Here is a 12,643-nt window from a genome sequence, read left to right as displayed (position 1 = left end):
AATTTTAATAAAATGTAATTATTGAATATCATTTACAATATTTTATCAGGAGAAAAGTTTAAAAGGTTGTGTTTATAATACAAATTGGACCGGAAGTAATTGCTATCTCTTGACAATCCAAATAAAAAACATGCTTTGTAAAAATACAGAGATGCTTTTACTCGAAGCAAAACAAGAATAATCATCGATGCCCTGCGTTGAACAATTTTTATTCAGGATTCATTAATTTACAGATGCATTCAATGTGTGTGTGTGTTTATTCTTCAGGATAACGATATAGAGATTGCTTGCTTAGGTTCAGCGTTTGGTATATTTTGCTACTTATCTCTTGTATCAACTTAAATCCAAGAGGTATAAATGTGTACCTTGTGCAAAGGTACTAAGTAATTTGTTTTTTTCTTTATAAGGCGTGAGTTGGTCTTAGCCGTGCAGGTACGTTGCTCTGGATTTTTAGAGCACATTTCATTGTAACAAGAGTCGATTTTAATTTACGAAAGAATTAAATACACCGTTTTACGCGCTGTCGTAAAACATGTTACATCAACATAGAAAACAATAGTAAACTTGACTGCACGATACCTACCACAATGTGTATGTCTGCGGATAACAATTTATTACTAATAACGATGTAAATCTTCACAAGGTAGGCAAGTAATAAAACTTTCAATCGCAATCATATTTAATGAAGTTGAAAACTAAATGTCACTTAATTTCTTAATTAGCGGCACGTAATCAATCAAATAAACAGGCAAGAACGAAATATAAATGTAAATTGTATTAATTTGATTTCAAAAATGTCATGTATCCAGATTTATATTAATACTAATTTTATTCCGGAATTGGACTTGGAAGCTACCTTCCTCTCGGCAGTTAATTAATCAAGCATGAAAATGAACTTTGGATGTACATGAAACGTTTGCACGTTACTTTTGCAGATAGATCATCGGAAATTTATGCTTCGTTGGGGAAGAAAATATTTAATTACTCCCTGTATTCCACCTTGTGCTCATTTAAATACGTTTAAACGTTCATTAAAGTTGATCGGTGGTAATAATTTGACTGACTGCACTTCCGATTCTTGTATTACCATTCGAGGATGACTTATTGTGGTAAAATATTATTGTATGCGGACGGATTTTTAATGGACCAAAATCTGGTCTGAATGGTTTAATTATATGATCAGTGTGCCACTCTTCCTATTGTCGTGAAACCTTTGGGACATTGGGGCGCTTTCAGTCCACTCACAGGTAGGAGAAAGGTTTTCGACTATTATACAAAAGACAATGATACTTAATGTTTGGTGTTGTCAGAAATTAATAATAATACAATAGATTACAGTGTAAGAGCACTAAGCACTTCACAATAACCACAATCTCCGTCTTCATTATAGCATCGTTACATCATAGCTTCATTACTGAAGGTTAGTAAGTACACTATTGTAATTACCCGTATTATAATTTTCTTATTTTAACCAGCACAATATATATAATATACCTTAAAATCTGCCATGTAAACTACACAAAGAATTAAAGAGCATTTCAGTCCGATATCTTTGTCAGTGTGTGAATGTGTCATTATTACATGAGGAATGTTTCAAATTAATAATAACAGTCCTAGGAACTAAGAAGGGGTTCACAATGTCTCCAGTGGCGCACCATTTTTACATAGTAAGGGGTTGCAGTTAATACATATTAGTTTTGTGATATACTAATACACTTTCGAATGATAATGCATGCATCGGCGCTTCCGCTGCAATTGATTTGTTGACAATTTCTTTTGTTTTTTATTAAACGGGAAATTGCAATCAGAAAACTGTATCATAAAGAAAATTACTTCGTCCTTTTGATTATAAGAAATGAAAGAAAATTGATTAAGATATACAACATTTCTTTTTCGACTCCGTTAAGATCTCTCGTTTTAAATTTTACTAGTAAGTTTGCAACGGATCAATATTTTATCTTTGACAATGGATCTTAAAGTTATGGAATAAATTTTCCAAATTTTACAACCAACCTTTATTTACAATTTTTCCTTTGACGTGAAAGATCTGGAATTCTTACCATCAACCTTTTTACTCGTCAATTGGGGTTGACATCAGATGATTTCCAAAGGGTTGCATACTTAAACCCGCCGCCTTGAAACAATCTCTGCGAACGCTGTTTGGCTTGGACTTTGAAGATTGATAATACTCTCGATGGTAATTAATTTGCTGGTTAATGCGATTTGGTGCAAAAAGTGTTTTGCATACACATCCTAGGCAAGCTTTTCACCAAACTACCTTGTGCGTTATCAACTTTATTATTATTAGATTTTGACGAACAGTTTTCTTTGTTGTAACGCCCATGCAGGACGTGAATTAATTTCACGTCATATACCTCATTCTCTTATGAACACGTTTATTTATAATGGCGAACGAGATCTTTAGATTGAATGAATAATGCACGCTTATAACTTTTCCGCGCTCCCACTGTGGAACACACTCCAAACTGTGATCCTTTGTGAACTATCAATCTTTATCTAACTAGAGGTTACAATTTATACCTTCCATTTACACTACATATGGAGCGAACAACTGCTTTTTAAACCACTCCAACTTGGATTTTTCAGGTTCACGTGGGACGCTTTTTCCACTCCATATTATTTTGTACCTAGGCAACTAATGATGATTTTAAAAAAACTTATTAAATGGACCACGAAGTCGCCCTGAATTTTTTAACGGTTTTCTAAGCTCGGCTACCCGAACGCTAATCGATGTGGACCCTAACTCTATCGACGTCAATAATCAAAATTTGTTCCCATTGACTGTCTAAACGCGAATGCCTTATTTTCGTACAAAAATTATCCCGCTCTCTGAATTTTACGTCATCCTTTAACGCCTACTCAATGGCGGAATAGTAATGATCGCGATATTTTATTAATTTTCGTTATTTCACCGGGCTTTCACGGCTGTATACTGAGCTTTAGAATTATGTAGTCAGCTTGTTTTTATCCAACGGCGCTTAATTTGCAAAGTTACATAAGTAACTTAACACGACCTATTTCCAGCGTGTAATTCAAAACCAAAACACGACAATGGGGTGACAGACACAATTTAGAACAAATACTTCAAACTTCAATATATGTGTCTTTAGGGAAAGACTGTATTCATTTTGAGCATGCTCTTCTAACTTCATACAGTGAAAATTTGTTATACAGATGTATCTTTGATGGCTATGCTACCCCTGGTTTAGAATGTAAGGGTAAATCAAGCAGATTATGCTGCTGTCCCATGCTGGAAATGGGTGCATTCAAAATACGATTTGATTAGATGAAATTCATACATTTTTGGATAGACCGCAGTGTTGTTTTACAAGTGTTTCTGATCTAGATACATATGGCATTTCTAAATTGCAATTGGCCCTCAATTCATATTTGCAGTGCTCGTATACAGAAATAACCACCGGAGTGGCAAAACTGTAAAAATAGTGCTAATTTGGAGTTTTTACGTAATATTCCATATCCAGCGTTGGACGAGCCCATTATGGTTAATGCAGCACTACGTAATGCACTCGATTAATCTATAAATGTAGATGTAAATGTAAGAAGTTACGTATGTGGACAATGTAATTACAATAATTCATTACTTTCAATGCTGCATTTATGAGCAACTTAAAAAATAGATTTATTTCTTCATTTCTTCCGCGCATACTATTTAAGTACTTCATACATTTTCTTAATTACTCATATTACGGCGATTGAAACAATTTCTTTTATTGTGAAACTGTAAAGAAAATATCCTGAAAACCCTAAGAGCTTAGGAAACGAGAAAAGCTCCAGGAAATGCACTTAAAACGTTCTCTGCCGGAAAAATATTTACTTTAAAAATTTCGTTTAACCTTAATTGAAATTGAACAATTGATATTTTAAGCCATGCTTTCTAATCCATACTAATCCGTAACCTTCCGCACTAACCTAAATTAGTTCATTATGGAATCTGAATACAATTCTTAATAACCATAATTTCGCAGTCTCCATGCAATTTCGCTATTGAAGAAGTGCGTATGTTATGTAACGAAAAAAGTAAATCTTGGCCTGCATGCTTATACTTACGTTGAATATTCATGTGAAATTTCACAAATGAAGTGTTCTAATTAAGGTACATTCTTTTTCAATGAATTAACAACAATCGCTGATGAGATCTGGGTAAATTTAATTGTGGGATGCGCCAGGAAGTTTATTGTTTCGAAGTCTTTTTAGAAACGCGCGCTCTTTTACATCTCGCCAGGTTTTGTGTAAAAATATTCCTTCCGGTACCAGACGTTTAAGAATATCTTGCTAATGATGTCAGAAAATCTACTTTAAAAATACTTCCTCTTTCAGACGAAAATTGTTTATCAACACAGATAATTTATATAGTATAATTACAAGGGCAAGCGTAAACAGAAAGTGAACGAGAAAATACTACAAAACCGGGAGCTGTGGATTTTTTTTCGAAAGATTACACGTAGCAATTTGCTTTGTAAACCGCGAAATGGTTGTACACATTTTGTAATTAAAATGTTGCAATTTGAAGCTTGCCAAGTATGCTGAAATGTTGATAAAACCTGCTGCATATTTAGATATTTTAAGAATGCACTCCTTAAAGGGCGTTGTGAAGCTCGTAGATTTAAATTTCATTGATGCAGTTTGCTATATTCTCAAATATTTCTTTTGAAGTTGATCGATAAAGAGCATTCCATGCACTGCTCTTATTTACCCACTGTGAAAAATATTCTTTAAGTTTAAAACGTAGCGTTTCTGATACCTAACTTCTCTTTGGCATAAAATTCTCCCGATTTTGCATTCTTTGACGGAGTAGATAATGGTTAAATGTTATAATTTAAAAGATGAGGGAGATCTACACGTCTATGTATTATACAGGGTGGCAAATTTACACACAGGTTCAAATTATGTCAAAACGCGCAAAAATGATCTTTATGGAAAGTATATTTTTTATACCTGAAAACAGCCTGAGAAACGGCCAGAAGGAAAACAACATAAGAAAATAAGATTTTCATGGGGTACACTTTTCGCATGTTATAAAGGATTAGGCAAAATTTTCTTATTTTTAATTTCCCATTTTCAGTACGATTGTTTCTCAGTGGAAATACAGGGTTCGGAATTGCGAAGCAATAGATCCAGCCGAGGGGTAGTTCGCAACCCATAATTTGTACAGAGATTACTACTTTTGCCTTGATTTCCTCAGATTTCCTGTAGATTTCCTATGATTACCTTGGGAGTTCCTGTGATTACTTCGAGATTTCCCATGATTACTTTGGGATTACCCCGATTTCTCCTGATTTCCTCTGATTACCTATCAAAATTTCTCTAAGATATATATGAAAAAAGTTGCTGAACCGACAGGTTAATGATATATAAACTTTAAATATAAACGGAAACTGTATTTAAACCTCAGTTCCTCAGTGGGGTCATCCATGATGCAGACCACCTGTGAAGAGAAGATGTGTCACTTATTAAAAACGCGCGTGAATCCCGGTTTAAAACTTTTGCAAACGCTTTCGTTTGCAAATTTGTTATGCGATCCTTATGACAAAATCGAGGGTAAACAGTTTTTTAATGCACTTTTCATGTACCTCGGGTCCAGATCCAGAGGGCCATAAAAATGTTTTGATGAACTAATATAATATTTCTACAGAAGTGTAGAATATTAATTACACGGTGTTTTTTTAAGATTAGGGTAATACAACAATGTAAAGGCGTTGAGTTATTTAAAATGGGGCATAAGGAAATTTCGAGCGAAATTTACATTGCATCAATTATTGTTTCGCTTACTTCCTCGCGAATCATTTGCCACAGTACTGTAGAAATTGTTTCTAAATGAACAATTTTATTCAAATCAGATATAAACGTATAAGATTACCATCGGTGCTCGAATTGTGTTCCACCGGAAACCAAACAATACCCGATACTCGGCACTGAAGAGCTCGCATACCACTGGGCTACCGTGTCCACTCTTGTACAAATTTCCAGCAGCGGAATATGTTACTGCTTCGTTGATGCAGTTTGAGGCATTGAGATCGAGAACTGTCAGTGAAATAACTAAGCGCCAGGCCAAGATTTGAGAACAATTGGCGCAATGTAAATTTCCCTAAGGCCCATATTAAATAACTCAACGCCTATACATTGTCGTATGGTCCATCTTAAAAAAACACCCTGTAGAAGCATATAAGTATAATACTTAAAATAGCGCGGAAATCGTTCTTCCGCAATATGATTTAGAAAATCCTGACAACTTGGACCCTTTCAGGGGAAATATCCCGATCTAATCCGATCCTGTATGCATTATAAGCATTATATAGGTAGATACTTGGTATTGTAAAAATATCGGCGGCAATGAAGTCACGGGTTCCACATGTTGATTACGTACTTTTATTTTCGCAAAAAGCAACTCAACATATTTTAATATAAACCGTTAAAAACCAAAAGGAATGAAAGGAAAGTTGTAACACGATTCACAAAAACTTCTTACCTTATAAATTCATATGTAAACTCATTCACTTATTTTGAGCGTAAATTAAAAAAACGTTCACACAGTATTTTGAGTAACGCAACTGCGCATGAGCATTCAGCATTTGTAAATGATTTCCCTTGACTACCCTTTGATTTCCTTCTAGATTTCCTTGATTTCCAATGATTTCCCGTGATTTCCCTTGATTTCCTCCGATTTCTAGTGATTTCATCATGACTTCCTCGTGATTTCCTCACTAGTGTACAGAGATTTCCCCTGCGAATTACCCCTCGGATCCAGCAGACATCTTCCCCGTTTAACATTTAATTTCTCGAAAAGTACGCGGTCAAAAGCAATGATCAAGGGTCCATTGAAGGGCAATTCGATTCCATAGGGGTCGAAGAAAGAGAGCCTCTGTACTCTGAAAGCTCCTTCAAGGGTAAGAAATACATAATTTCTATATAAAATTTACGCGCATGAAAATTCCCAAGGCGAATGTAAAACATACAATTTAACAAAAAATTGAACTTCTTACCTGGTCACAGCTGCACCACTTGATTGCCTGTAAAAGAGATCAAATGTTATATTTCATTAAATAACAAAAATGTTATGTGTGTAAAAAATGAGACATTAATAAGGAGTGTATAAGTACAGTTTGTAATGTAAATGTTTCAAAATTTGTGTTAGTAAACGCCCCATTACATTAAAGAACGAATTGCAAATGCAGTTTTGAATCGATATTGATGTATAATAGCACCCTGTGTATACAGCATGTGACCACATGCAAATAACCATAGTTTTTTGTGCTCTGTTTCAAACCATTATTATTGCAGGTTCAAATCATGTCATTAGTACAGGGTGTCCCATTTTTCGCACCTTTATAGGGTAATTGTTACGAGTAAAAAGTTATTTAGGGATCATGTGGTCTTTTTGGGTCGCTCTTACGGTGGTAAAATCAAATTTGAAAATAGTCGCTCGCTAGAGATACGGGGAAACATCGAAAAGTATGCGGGCTCAGGAAAAAGTTATCGGATCTAACCAACTAAATGTCAAACAGATTTTTAATTTTTTTTAATCAATCAATTTTTTTAAATCGATGTACATGACCACACATTTGCTCTTCCACTTAACCCTTCCACCTCCACCTCTAAATTTCGATAAAGAAAAAAATGAAAGGACCCCCCTTTTCAACACGAGCTCTGTTGAAATACTGAACCATGTTTTCTAAATGCACCAATTGGAATTTATATCTCCACGAAAGTACAGGAGAAAGAGGTTTTCCCTCCGTACTAAATGCCGGATGGTTGGTCCAGAGAATGGTCTCATGCCGAATTCACCCTTGTAACGAAGCACACCTAATTAGGATAACTGAATATGATCCAAATCCCCGACATCTCGTCGCCTAGGTTTCCCAAGGTAAAAAACAATGTTCTATAAAAATCAAATGACGCAGAAAAGACGAGCTTCAAATCCACCACGGCTTGCGTATCTTTTTTGACAATTCCAATAGAAATACAAGTTATTGTTTTCGACAACCTGCAAATTGTCTATTAGGTATGTATTGCACCAACTACACTCAAACCCCTAAAATCACGGTTAAGTAGATATCTTCGCAAAATCGATTTTTTTTAATTTATTTCGCCAACACATAATAGTAATTCTTTAAAATAATTCCCATTTCCTTGATTCTAACGGTTTTTGTTCAGTAGGTACTATTTGTTTACGTTTTAATTTTAGATCTTTCAACTATTTGAATAGACTCTAACAACAATATTGATAGAGGCGTTGTTTTCCATCTATCAAATGTTTTTATTGTTCGCTATTTGAACGGTTAGAAAATGGAAACAATTTAGAACAATCATTCATTTGCATCTGTCTGACGTAACCGAAATCGAAAGAACCAAGGTTAGGCAGGTAAGCTCATCGCCTACACCCCGACCACAAAGGCACGAGTCATCGCCGCCACCTGTACGACGATTTGTACAAGAAAGTCGATGAACTGTGTTATACTGGTTATACCCAAGCCTTTCCCTGATACTGATTCCTAACTATTTGTTATGAATAATAATTAGTACTACTATTTTTATTTAGGCAAATAGGTACCTACTAATGCCATATTTTATACGAATGGATCGGTTAGTATTAGGTGAATTTTTGTCCTGATTCGGACTGTTCGAATACAGAACCGGATCACAAATAATTTTGTTTTCCGATTCATGCAAATTCTACTGGCGAATCCAAATAGGGTGCAAATCCATCAGCGATTTGTAAGTGAAGGGTTTGGGCGGACCTTGTCTTGACAGTTGACATTCTCTGAAAGTATAAGTAGCAGTTTACTACCAATGACTACAAAATTGTCATTTTGATGAAGAACTTGACCGACCGAGTACAAAAAGCAACATGATCTACTGCAAACGTACTTACATTTAGGTTTTCCTATGAATCGAAGATAAGCACCTTGAAACTATTCAAAACAAGCGTTAATGACTAATTCGATTATTTCAGTGTTGCAATGCATTTTTCAAATTGCCCACCTTAAGGTCATCGTTAGATCCCAGTTGGTAAACACGATTTCGTAACGTTAATGACGCATCATAAAGTTATAGGATGTGACCATGTTTCACTTACCTAAAAAATTCTATTTATTTTCATTCTCTTAAAAAAGAAGATCTACTCATCGGATAAATATTTATCTTCGATCATCTACAGGTGGTCGTACGGGGAGGTCACGGTTGAGGACAAACACATGCAGAACCGGTTAGTTTAAAATGCAGTACGCAAATACTCAACCCGAATGGAGAAAGTGGAATGAAACGTTTAACATTAACGCTGTGAGCCTTTTTAGTGGTCAGGTTCAAGGTAAACTTTCAACTTCAAGATTTAATCACCTCCAATTTCTTCTCGTGAAACGGGTATGCATTTTAAATAATTCCTGTCACTTAAGTAGGTAATCAGTAAATCACATTTATGTCATTGTACTAATGGTTTTAATTCTTCTAACCCCACTAGGTTGGCAGATCGCGTTCCCTGGAGGAAATCCTGGATCAAGCCCAATAAGATGGTGTTTATTTTTAAGTTTTTTGTTAGATTCATTCATGCTCAAAGAATGTAAATAAAACCAGCCCGAAGACGAGACTTGCAAGTTTTAATAGTGAGTTTACGAATGATGAATTGACTTATTTATAGTTTCTCTTTCTTTTAAAATTCGGAGGTGGACAGGCTATCCGAGTATAGCTTTTTTTTACTTTTAAATATGCAAACTATAACTATTCCAGCACTTGAAAACAATCATTCTTGTTCTAACACTTTTATTTACTTGGGACGCTAATAAAATTACCAAATTTAGTCTAATGCGATACTGTATGCGAAACATCACTTTCCTTTTTTTGCCATAGCGTTGTTTCAGTTTTCTGCTTACGGATGAAACTGCACTGAGATCTGAAACATTAACGTGACTACCACCTACACTGCGTCCTTCTCCATCCCAGTAAAAAACTCATTTATTCTCGTATCAAAGAACGTAATTACACCTTTCAGGATTTAGGACAATTTGCAACCCCTTAAGAGACTATCAGATGCTAGACAAAAAGGTCTGCCAAAAGCAATTAAACATTTCAGTATGTTCCCACGCTCCTTTTTGTTAGGTTGAACCCATTTCCATATAAACAAAATGGTCTCACGGTTTCAGGAGCAGTTATCATCGGTTTTCCAGGCGAATACCTATTCTTTTTTGTTTAATTGCCCCTGTTGGGATGTGGATAGTTCCTATGGCATTGCCTCCTAATTAGACGGAAGTTAGTGGAATAACCACTATGACCACTCAATGAAAAACGTCAAATTACTAACATAGCTATTCTGACCTCATCTTTCTTAAAAACATTGTGGTTTTCATTTGTAAAGCAGAAAATTGTTAACCTTCAAGACTTATATTTCCCCTAATGTCAAATTTTACGGAATAGCGCATTTTCTTTCTCATTAGATAGTTCGAGCAGTTCTTTTCTTGAATAACTTATTTAACAACATTAGACATTTTTCAAGTATTCAGATTGTTATGTATACTAAATCATTATCATGCGGACATCACCCTGTATGAGTTAAATTCCAATTGTTTATCAAGGTTAAATGTGGTTGTTGAAGTGGATAAAATACCAAAAAGCAACAAACAGAATTTTCAAAGCAACATCAGTAAGTTGGTCTTTGCGTTTTTCTGCGGCTGATAAAAAATCGCAAGTTATAACCGGATGTTAGGATATTAACTCTTTAAGGCACCTATTTAGAACTTCCTTTAAAATTTAATTTGTTTTAATCGATCACATGTGCGTGGTGCTTTGTTTGTAGGCCCTGAATACCTTGATTTTTGTTTAATAAGTTTGTGTCGTGCATAAATGATCAACTGTGTGCTTAATCGAGCCCAAATTACGATCCATGATACAAGAGTCTTCATGATTGCAGATTTCTGCATGAAAAAAGTTTGGTGCAAATTTGTACACACTATTAATAAGATGCTGTATGGGGGAAAGCGTTTTGTTAAAAAAATAACAAAAAACGGATGGCCTTTAGAGGTAATTGAGAAGAATGATTAGGAATTTTGGAAAATTATGGATATGAGAGGAAAATTGAAGGAAATTCATTAGGAGTTTTGGGAAATGAGAAGCAGCGAATTTATCAGTAAGGGAATTATATTATACATACCACTAGGGTTATCTTGGGGTAGGAATTTTTGATAAAGAAAGTCGGGAAGAGCATGTTTAAAAGCCTATGCAAAACCGGTAGGTATAGATTAGTACACATACCCTAAGGGTTTTTTTGAAGTAAGAATTTTGGAAAAATTATTCCATAATCGATGAAAACAAAAACCTGTAAAAAACCGTAAATTTCTATGAGATATTATTGCTCAGAAAAAATTAAAGAAAAAATCCAATGTTTAGCACTTTTGGGGCCGTAGCGCTCAAATGAAGAACTTTGGCCCCCAGTTATTAAAGTTAAAAAGTCTCTGATGTGCCATCACTACATTTCAGCGCATTGTTGATGTGGCAGGTCAGTAGACGCAATAATATCTCGATTGTACATATCTAACGCACCAGGAAGAATATATTAGGAACCCCCTGACACCTACTTCACAACAATTTCGTGACAAATCCAGATTTGTCGAAAAAACTTTAAGCTATTCTAAAAAAAAGAATTATCATCCTTATAGAGTCGTAGAGGGGACGGGAGTTGGCGAAAATGAATTTTTTTCGTCCTGGCCTTCCACTAGAGTAGCTACTTTTTTTTGAAAATAAAAAATGCCTAATAGTTATTTGTACAACTAGTTTTGAAAGTGATTTTTCATGAATTTGCAGTTTGATTAATGAGGGCGAAACCCGAGTTAATCAAGCAAATTCATGGAACAAAGAAACTTTCAACACGTGTTGTACACGAAATTTTTTTGCATAGTGATCCATAATAACCCACAATTGAATAATTTTATTGACAATCGATATTTACTGTCACTCAAAAATGGATGCTATTGTTCATAGAAAGGACTAGACTCCATGGAAAGGCATAGTAAAAATCGTGAAAAAAAAGTACCACTTTCCATACGATTTTTCGTTAAAAAAAAGTCCGATAATTTCATCACTATGTAAAAAAAATATATTTTGGTACCATGTAGCACTTAAACCTTTTTAGATACCTTTAATCGTTAGAGATACATTTTGAATTTGATAGGCAGTTTGGGTGGGGGGGGGGGGGGCTATAAATGTTTCCAAATATTATTTTTGCACAATCTCTTCATATATAAATTGATTCCTAAAATGTTCCTCACATCCAAGAGATACCGATTGTGACACTATGGATGACGGCCTTTATACAAGAACTTGAAAAAGTTATACACTGAAAATAATCGTCTTATATACTGTATATTTTCCGTAATGCGAGCAAGATTCTAATCTCTTCACGATAATTGGGACGTGATACGGGAAAGGTTAAGGACAAATTACCGGCCCGGATAATGAATTCTTTCCCCAGCTCCTAGTTAAACATACCATTGTACATTATTTGGGTTTAAATGAATTCTACTTATGGAATGCTGAAACTTTTCAAATGGCTGTGTAGATATCTAGATTGCAGAAAATGAATTATTCGACAGTGTTTGCATAATTTTCTCGTTTGGTA

General features: G+C 34.9%; 1 protein-coding gene across 2 annotated transcripts in view; it reads right to left on the bottom strand.

The window, feature by feature from the left end:
* LOC116168678 overlaps positions 1-12,643 on the bottom strand; it is a 184,345-nt gene that overhangs the window by 144,064 nt on the left and 27,638 nt on the right. For both annotated transcript variants that reach the window (XM_031484618.1, XM_031484619.1), the window contains exon 2: positions 7,023-7,049. The gene's annotated coding sequence lies outside the window, so the exon portion shown is untranslated. The remainder of the gene's footprint in view (positions 1-7,022; positions 7,050-12,643) is intronic.

Source organism: Photinus pyralis, unplaced genomic scaffold, assembly GCF_008802855.1.
Source record: "Photinus pyralis isolate 1611_PpyrPB1 unplaced genomic scaffold, Ppyr1.3 Ppyr1.4_LG4, whole genome shotgun sequence".
NCBI classification, from domain to species: Eukaryota; Metazoa; Arthropoda; class Insecta; order Coleoptera; family Lampyridae; genus Photinus; species Photinus pyralis.
This window is presented reverse-complemented; position numbering and strand designations above follow the sequence as displayed.